Source organism: Silurus meridionalis, chromosome 28 (genome assembly GCF_014805685.1).
Source record: "Silurus meridionalis isolate SWU-2019-XX chromosome 28, ASM1480568v1, whole genome shotgun sequence".
NCBI classification, from domain to species: Eukaryota; Metazoa; Chordata; class Actinopteri; order Siluriformes; family Siluridae; genus Silurus; species Silurus meridionalis.
In genome coordinates this window covers 16,061,592-16,071,211 of record NC_060911.1, presented here as the reverse complement: position 1 = coordinate 16,071,211, position 9,620 = coordinate 16,061,592, and the positions used below count along the sequence as shown (strand labels likewise).

At 42.8% G+C, this 9,620-nt stretch overlaps 1 protein-coding gene across 1 annotated transcript in view; it reads left to right on the top strand.

Moving 5' to 3' along the window:
• LOC124381294 (catenin alpha-2) overlaps positions 1 to 9,620 on the top strand; it is a 267,639-nt gene that overhangs the window by 107,606 nt on the left and 150,413 nt on the right. The window lies entirely within an intron of this gene.

The following is a 9,620-nucleotide window of genomic DNA, read 5'->3' as shown; positions in this document are numbered from 1 at the left end:
CTTCTAACTTCCACTAGTTTGAAAGCAGATTAGACACAAACCGGTCCCCACTTTCCGTGCTGAAACTGCATCTGCTCTCTGCTACGTATTTTGGGGGCGGAGTTAATTAGCAACCATGTAAAAACATAAACAAAACTGTGAGCAGACGTTTGAGCAATTTTGCAGAAACAATTATCGCAGGTTTGGAAACAGTTTCAAGCAATACCAGTTGCACCTTTAAGACTCCAACACACACACACACACACACACACACACACACACACACACACACACACACACACACACACACATACACACAGAGAACAGGCATCATTTCAAACACAGCATGGTTGCTAGCTGTTGTCGGTAAGGAACAGTGGGGTTCTGAACAGGATCAGAAATCGCGCTGCCTTCATGCATGCCAATGCTGACTGAACCTGTGAGATAGGGATGTAACAGAGGGGATGTAACAGAGGGAAGAGAGAGAACTGGAGGGTAGGGGTGGGATTGAAGCCCCTCCCCACTAGAAAAGGGATAGATCAGTAGTGACGCTGTTGGACTTCTGATCCAAAAGTCATGAGTTCAAATCCCACCACCTCAAAAACTGCCACTGCTGTGCCTCATCTTTTCAGTGGTATAAAAATTATATCATGTAATTCGCTCTGGATAAGAACATAAATCAATGGCGTGAATGTAAACATAAGATTGTACTGTTTGTTTCATAATGGAAGTCATTTAGTGGAAGTCTTCAGTACCAGCACTTTGTAACACTCAAAACTGTGAGTCGGACATCACCAGGACAGACGTGTTTAACAGGACAGACGTGTTTAACAGGACAGACGTGTCTAGCAGGACAGACGTGTTTAACAAGACAGACGTGTCTAGCAGGACAGACGTGTTCAACAGGACAGACGTGTTTAACAGGACAGACGTGTCTAGCAGGACAGACGTGTTTAACAGGACAGACGTGTCAAGCAGGACAGACGTGTTCAACAGGACAGACGTGTTCAACAGGACAGACGTGTTTAACAGGAAAGACGTGTTTAACAGGACAGACGTGTTTAACAGGACAGACGTGTTTGACAGGACAGACGTGTTTAACAGGAAAGACATGTTTAACAGGACAGATGTGTTTAACAGGACAGACGTGTTTGACAGGACAGACGTGTTTAACAGGACAGACGTGTTTAACAGGACAGTACGACGGTGATTACGGCTGCTTTAATAGTGTACAAACATGGTACGTTCTGCTGGTATTAAAGGAATGAATGATAGGAATGAAAATATTCACCATGGGGGGTTTTACTGCATCACACAACGCTGTCACTTATCGTTCTCCCATAACAACAACAACAAGCAATTATTCCCTGTTTTTCATACTACAACATGCTGTCATTCACGGATTAACAACGTGCCGCGTGTTTACAGCTACGTTTATTGTCGAACATCACAGTCATCATGAGGAAAAAAACTTGGCGTGCACGGCCATTATGTTATTAACGTACGTTAATGAAAGTCATTTATAAACATTGTAAATTTCATGCCGAGGCCCTCTGTTAGCTTATACACACACACAAACACACACACACACACACACACACACACACACACACACACACACACACACACACACACTCTCTCACTTACAGACAGTCTTTAAACTAGCATGTGTGTTGATCATGGAGGTCTTATCTCAGGTTTCCTCTCTGTATTGACACGACTCGAATCCCTGTTCCAGCGTTTTCAGTATATTCATGGACGCAGAGTTACGGCCCTAAAAGCAGCCCCTCTATTAGTGCTAGCGTCCCCGTTTTAAAAAGGTCTAACGATCCCACAAACAGGCGGCTGATAAAGACAAATCGTCCGAGTGCTCGATCGGAGCGAGCTCGTGAAACTAATACAGCTGTTTCAGCCTGAATAGTGACATTGATTTGTGGCCGTTTGATTACAGACGCTGTGTTGGGGATATGTTAGGAAACCCAAAGACGAATGTGGTTAAAAGAATGTATTGTTCAGGCCCGGAGAATTCGATTAGTCAAAAACTTAACATGCTGATGTGCTGTATTACTGGATGGACAAAAGTAGTGGGAAACTGGACTCCAGCCAGATGTGGTTCTTCCTCAAACTGTTTTTTTGGATGCATTAACTTTTACATTTTACGGCATTTGGCAGCCGCCTTTATTCAGGGCGACTCACATCCATCTCATTCATACAACTGAGGAGCCGTGGGTTTAAGGGTCTTGCTCAGGTGCCAAGGAATGCTAGCTAACTTCAAATCCAAAATCCAATTCCTCTATGGGATAGCATAATTCCCTTCACTTGAAATAGGAGACCCCAAACCTGTTCCTGAAGAAGATATGCTTTCCATGGGTTGGGGTGAAAGATCTCCTGCTAGAGATCCAACCATATTAAACATCTTTGGGAAAAATTACTGCACCTCCACCTCCTCACCTACAACAGTACCTGACTTTATTAACTGGCTGAATGAATCTCACACAAATCTCCAAAAAGCAAAATCTAGTGGAACATCTTCCCAGAAGAGTGGAGTTTCGAACTTGTGCTCAGATGTAGACAAACTGTCCATATAGTGTAAGCTTTTAATCCTGGTGAGGGTTGTAGTGGAACAGGGGGGTGAGGTGAGAATACACAGCACACACATTTATTGACAGACTCATTTACACTTCACAGTCCACATACTAGCATTTGGGAGTTGAGAGAAATCCAAAGAACCGAGATGAAGCTTACATGAACCCACAGAGAACACTGAACACCTGGGGACCGAATTCCCTATGACTGTGAGGCATCAATGCTAGCTGTCCAGCCAAACATTTCATCTCATCTCAGGTACCTGTTTGCTCCTGGCAGATGCCTATAAAGAACATTCGACCTCAACTAATCCAGAATGCATCCACATGACTTGTCAGCTTCCTAGATTCTTTTTCTTGGTTCTTTTTCAAGGTTCCTTTTTCAAGGTTCCTTTTTAAGGTTCTTTTTGTAAGCTCCATCACTGGCTTATTATTGGAGATGCATTAGATTTAAAATTTGATGATTGGTTACAAACTAAAAATGCACCACACTCCCTCCATCTTCAACCACTGCACCATGATCCCCTATTCTCCACCACAGCACCAAACTCCGTCCATCTTCAACCACTGCACCATGATCCCCTATCCTCCACCACTTCACCATATTACTTCAAGTTAAGTCAAGTGAAGTTTATTTGTATTGCGCTTTTCACAACAGACATCGTCTCAAAGCAGCTTTACAGAAATCAACAGTGTTGATTTGGTGAATGGTGAATGAAAGGTGAATGGTGTGTGGCAAGGAAAAACTCCCTTAGATGTAATGAGGAAGAAACCTTGAGAGGAACCAGACTCAAAAGGGGAACCCATCCTCATTTGGGTGACATCAAGAGTTTGATCATAAATCTTTCAACAATACAGAACACTGGAGAGTGAGAACTAACATGATTACTGGAGTATAAGATTATAAGCAGTAATAAGATTATATCAACATTTGTGATCATCACAGATCCAGCATCAGCTTCTTCATGCCAGAGCCTTTAAACACTCCAGGAGGTCCAATGTCAAACTCCACACATGTAGTGGGATCCAATTGGCACTGGTACGTCTCTAGATGGTTCGGGATGTTTGCGAGTTTGGCATCTACTTCTTTAAAGTCCATAATCTTCATGAGGTGGGAGGTGACTGGAGCTGGAGGAACCTCAGGAAACCTCGGGATGGGAAGAGAAAGAGAGGCAGTGGAGAGGAATTAGCGTAGCTGCTGTTCATGATATTAACAGCACAAGTTGATAATGTGATGTGATCAGATGTTCTGGAGCACAAGGTTATGATGTGATGTGTGTTATGTGTAGGCTTTGCTAAAAATATATGTTTTTAATTTGCACTTAAACTGGGTGAGTGTGTCTGAGCCCCGAACACCGTCAGGAAGACTATTCCAGAGTTTAGGAGCTAAATGTGAGAATGTTCCACCACCTTTAGTGGACTTTGCTATTCTAGGAACTACTAGAAGCCCAGAGTTTTGAGATCTCAGGGAGCGTGATGGATTGTAGCGTGTTAAAAGATGATTCCCTTTATCTTCAACCACTTCACCACACTCCCTCCATCTTCAACCACTGCACCATGATCCCATATTCACCACTTAACCATATTCCCTCCATCTTCAACCACTTCACCACATTCCCTCCATCTTCAACCACTGCACCATGATCCCCTATTCTCCACCACTTTACCACACTCCCTCCATCTTCAAAAACGTCACCATGATCCCCTATCCTCCACCACTTCACCACACTCCCTCTATCTTCAACCACTTTACCAAACTCCCTCCATCTTCAACCACTGCACCATAATCCCCTATTCTCCACCATGTCACCATATTCCCTCCATCTTTAACCACTTCACCACACTCCCTCCATCTTCAACCACTGCACCACATGACAGCTTTCCACACTCCTGTCATACGGACAGTTCGTGTCTCCAAACGTTCGACTGAAATACGTTGCTGTGCCTCTTGGAAAACTCACCAAAGGTGTTTTTTACTGGAAATTTCTTTCACGATTCAGTTCATCCCAGAGCAGTTGGATAGGATTTAGGTGCAGTGACTGGACAGGCCGTTGGATTGGTAGATGGATAGATGTATTTATTATGATTATAAAAGATTCTGATTGCTGTCTCTGGTATAGCTGAATATGGTTGAAAAGCTTTTTAAGAAAAAAAGCGAAATCTTTGGTAAAGTGTGAAAGAATCTAAAAAGAAGACACTTCCTACCTAATTAAACACATTGCTGACCTTTTCTCAGCTCTGATGAGGCTCAGGAACGGAACTCCCATCAACATTTGTCCACCCCAGCATCCGAGGTTCAGCAGAGCAGAAACTCAGCAGGCAGAATGAACAGAAAAGCTGAAATGAACACCGCTTGCGAGTGCTATTGCAGACTTGAACCCAGACACAGTGTGAGAGGGTGCGAGGGAGAGAAAAAAGCAAGCGTGAGAGTGAGACAGCTTCAGGATTCTGACTCATGGAGCTCATCATTTATTTACCACAGTGTTATTGTGCACGGTTTGTGCCTCGTTGCTCACCTTGCCTCGTTTCTTTCTTTTTTTTTTTATTCCTCTATGCTTTCCTTCCTGGACGGCTTCTTGCTTTTTTTAATTTTTATTTGTTTTTTTTGTGACGTCGTATGCTTTCAATGTAGACTGGATCAACATCTGCTTTCTGTTCGCCGGACTTTAAAGTGTCAGACTGCTGCGTTACACAATCACACAGACTCTGATGCACTATGACACTATAATCAAGGCTCATCCAAGCTGCCGTGACGTCTGATGACACTTCCAGCTTGGACTGATGTTTCACTTTTGAATAAAACACACTCTATAGGTTTTTTCTCTTTAATGCACAACTTTTGCAGCCTTATTGGATCATCCAGTTTCTATAACAACTCGAGCAAATTGAGACATTAATGATTCAGGAGGGACTCTGGTCCAATCCCCGGCTCTGCTTACTAATGTAATCTCATGTACGTGTAGTTTCTCCCAGTGTCTCTGACCAGGTTAAAGCACGGGGGATTCAAACATGCTGACGTTAATTATGTGTTTCTTTTTGATGCGCTACAGAATGGCACATTATACTGCTATTTTCTACAACTTTACACTTATAGTTATTCTTTGAAAGAAAGAAAAAAAAAAGAAAGGAAGAATGAAAGAAAGAAGAGCATAAACACTCATTATTGTGATTCTCATTGATCTTGCATGAGCTGGCTGACATTAAAGAAGCCCTCGGTGCAGGTCTCTGTGCTCCGCATGTTCTCTGGTTAAAAGAATGACATTCAGGAGGATTAGTCTGAGGCCTGTGCAGGACGTTTCAGGATGCTGGCTCGGATGAGGTACGAGGGCTTCTCCCTGAGAGGGAGCGAGACAAGCACCTGAGATGCGAAGACCGTGTGTATTATGGAAAATGAAAAAACAGAAAGCCGGATTGCTCCATAATTCATCTCGCATCGTTCGTGTCGTCTCCTGAGGCCCGAGGCTGGTTAAAGCAGACCTCGTTCTCTACGGCATGGACGTGTCTCTCGGTCGGGGGGAGGAGGAGCTGGAGGAGGAAGTGGAGGTGGAGGAAACAGCGAGCTCTCTGCAATCACCTCGACCTGCCTGCTCGGACAACACTGGCATCTCTAATCAGCTCTCCTCCCCCCCACATCCCGTAACCAGGGCAACAGCCGGAGCCATTTGTCTGGCCTGGGGAGAAAGGCAGGGAATTGACTAATGGCCGGCAGGCATGGAGAGAGAGAGAGAGAGAGAGAGAGAGAGAGAGAGAGAGAGAGAGAGTTAGAGAGAGAGAGAGAGAGAGTTAGAGAGAGAGAGAGAGAGAGAGAGTTAGAGAGAGAGAGAGAGAGAGAGAGAGAGAGAGAGAGAGAGAGAGAGTTAGAGAGAGAGAGAGAGAGAGAGAGAGAGAGAGAGAGAGAGAGAGAGAGAGAGAGAGAGAGAGAGAGAGAGAGTTAGAGAGAGAGAGAGAGAGAGAGAGAGAGAGAGAGAGAGAGAGAGAGAGAGAGAGAGAGAGAGAGAGAGAGAGAGAGAGAGAGAGTTAGAGAGAGAGAGAGAGAGAGTTAGAGAGAGAGAGAGAGAGAGAGAGAGAGAGAGAGAGAGAGAGAGAGAGAGAGAGAGAGAGAGAGAGAGAGTTAGAGAGAGAGAGAGAGAGAGTTAGAGAGAGAGAGAGAGAGAGAGAGAGAGAGAGAGAGAGAGAGTTAGAGAGAGAGAGAGAGAGAGAGAGAGAGAGTAGCTAACATGGACCTAAATTTAATGGAATTCTTCCTGTTCATATCAGATTAGTTTGGACGTTAGCATGGATATGAAGGAGCAGGAGGCTGCTTTACATTTTGCACATGTTTTTTCTCTCTCATTAACACACATCAGAATCAGTCTGGAATGCGTACCGATGTTGCATATGGATGTTCTCACTTCCGAATGAGGAGCACAGCTTTTGATGGACCTTTGTCTAAAATGCTGATCTTCTACCACTATATCCTCCAAACTATATTTCCAAAGGTTTGTGCATGAAGCTACATGAAGACATGTTTGTTAAGTGTTAAGGTTTGAGTAGAAGAACTCGAGGGTCCTGGACAGAGCCCTGACCTTCTCAGCCACATTTAACACCTTTGGGAGGAACATGAACTGGAGCCTTCTCCACATCCCAGAGCCTGATCTGACTAATGGATCTGAATAAAAGAATAACGAATTCATGTGCATGCACGACCCCAATTGCAAAGAAAGTTTGGACGCTGAAAAACAAACAAACAAAAAAGCAATGTTTTGCAAATCTCATAATCCCCGATTCTTATTCACAACAGAACATAGGAGACATATGAATTGTGTAAACTAAGAATATTTACCATTTTAAGAAAAAGAAAATGAATTTGGAAAAGTTGGGACAGAGCCATGTGTAGCGTCACATCATCTATCCGTATACATCGGGGAACTAAGGAACATCACTTGCTGAAGATTTGTGAGAAGAATGTTGTCACATATGTCTGATACCGGATTCTAGCTGCTTGACAGTTCTGGGTGTTCTTTGTTGTGTTTTTAGTTTCATGATGCACCAAATTTTTCAAATAGTGAAAGTTCTAAACTGCAGGCAGTCCAGTTCAGCACCCGGACGTTTCTACTTCTAAAGTCATATTGTAATAGATGTAGTATGCAGTTAGCATTGGCGTGCACAAAGACCTTCCCTGTTACAAAGTTTACTGAATAGAAACATTTGTTACTCTGAAATCTGTTCTGCACTGTTCTTGTACGTTTCTAGTGGAGATCGTCCCGGTTGATTGCGACAGGACTTTTTTATTTCGTGCCTTGTCATGTTCAGTGTCACGTTCCTGTTGATTTCTGCTCCCCGAGGGGATTTTATGGATTTTACTTCTGTATTTTATCATCATCATCATCATCATCATCATCATCATCACCATCATCAGCACCTCTCTTTTCTTGTCTGAGAAAAACTCTGAGTAAAAAGGTAAAAGCTATTGAGGGCGTTATATGGAGGTGAGAGATAGAGTATCGATTGACTCTTTAGTTAGTCAGGTCTAAATGGAAGAATGAGGTCAGGTGGGCCACGGGGGGTTCACCAGCAGCTCAGTTTTCTGGACCTCATTTTGACTAAAAGTTCAGCACGACTGCATCTCCGACAGATTGATTATTTTTTCCTTTTACTTCCTCTCCCTTCTCACCTTTGCTCTCTCTTTCAGTTTTGCGGTTTGAGAAGAACCGCTAGATTTCTTGGAGAACCCTCTGACCCCTGGTGGCTGCTGGGAGAGATTGATTTACAGTTGAACCATTAGCACATAGCTGGTGCTAATGACATTAGCTCTTATTTTCCAAACTGAGTGTCACAGTGTTACGTTTTCTTTCTTTTTTTTTTTTTTTTTTAAATATCTGGTGTTTCTTTGAGAATTTTTTCCCTACATCTGTGGAAGCATGTCTGAAAGGCATGTACTCGGCAAAAACGCCAAAGAATAGCGGCTAAAAGAAACCGTTTGAGCCAAATTTCTAAGCTTTTCTTTTATTCTCTCTCTAAAACCCTTTACAACCGAACCTTGATAAAGGTTAAGTTCGCTTTCACTCACGACGCTAGCTTTGAGTATCAAGGTTAGCTTTCCCTCACGAGGCTAGCTTTAGTTCTCAAGGTTAGCTTCTGCTTTGGAGGTTAGCTTTCAGTCTCTGGACTAGCTTCTGGACTACTTTGGTCTCGCGGTTAGCTTTGAGGCATTTGGGTGGTTGGAATTCAAAAGGAATTCAAAGAGAAAACAGTTTTTTTTTTAAAGCTGTCTAAATTTAAGCCCCACCCACATTAGAAACATGTATATCTCCATGTTCTTCCCATCCTAATGTCAATTCACTTCTACATCACTGTTCTCATCCTCATGTCCATTATTTACTCATCCTTGTGTCCATCTTTACCTATCTTCATGTTTATCTTCTACTCATCCTTATGTTCATCGTCTACTCATCCTCATGTCCTTCTTTACTCATCATCATGTTTATCTTCTTCTCATCCTTATGTCCTTCTTTAATCATCATTATGTCTATCCTCTAATCATCCTCATGTCCTTCTTCTACTCATTCTTATGTCTTTCTTTACCCATCCTCATGTCTATCTTCTACTCACCCTCATGTCCATTATTTACTCATCTTTGTGTCTTTCTTTACTTCTATCTTCATGTTTATCTTTTACTCATCCTCAAATCCATCCTCTACTCTTCAAGTCCTTGTTTCCTTCATTGTAATTCTCTACAATTCCACAATCATGTCCTTTATCATAACCTCATGTCTGTCCCACACTCATTCTCCTATTTATCCTCAATTCATTCTTCTCTCCACTCTGCTTATTTTTCTCTTTTTTTTTGTTTCCCTGCATCTGTTCTTCACTCATCCTCATATCCATTCTCTACTCATCTGCATGTCTTCATCCTCCACTTATCCTCATGTTTATTCTATACTTATCTGCATCTCTTTCCTCTGCTCATCTGCATGTATGTCTGTCCTCCACTCATCCACATCCTTCACTCGTTCCTGTCCTTTTTCTTTGTGTCTTTGTCCTTGTGACCTGCTGCCTGTTGACTTCTTCATTCCC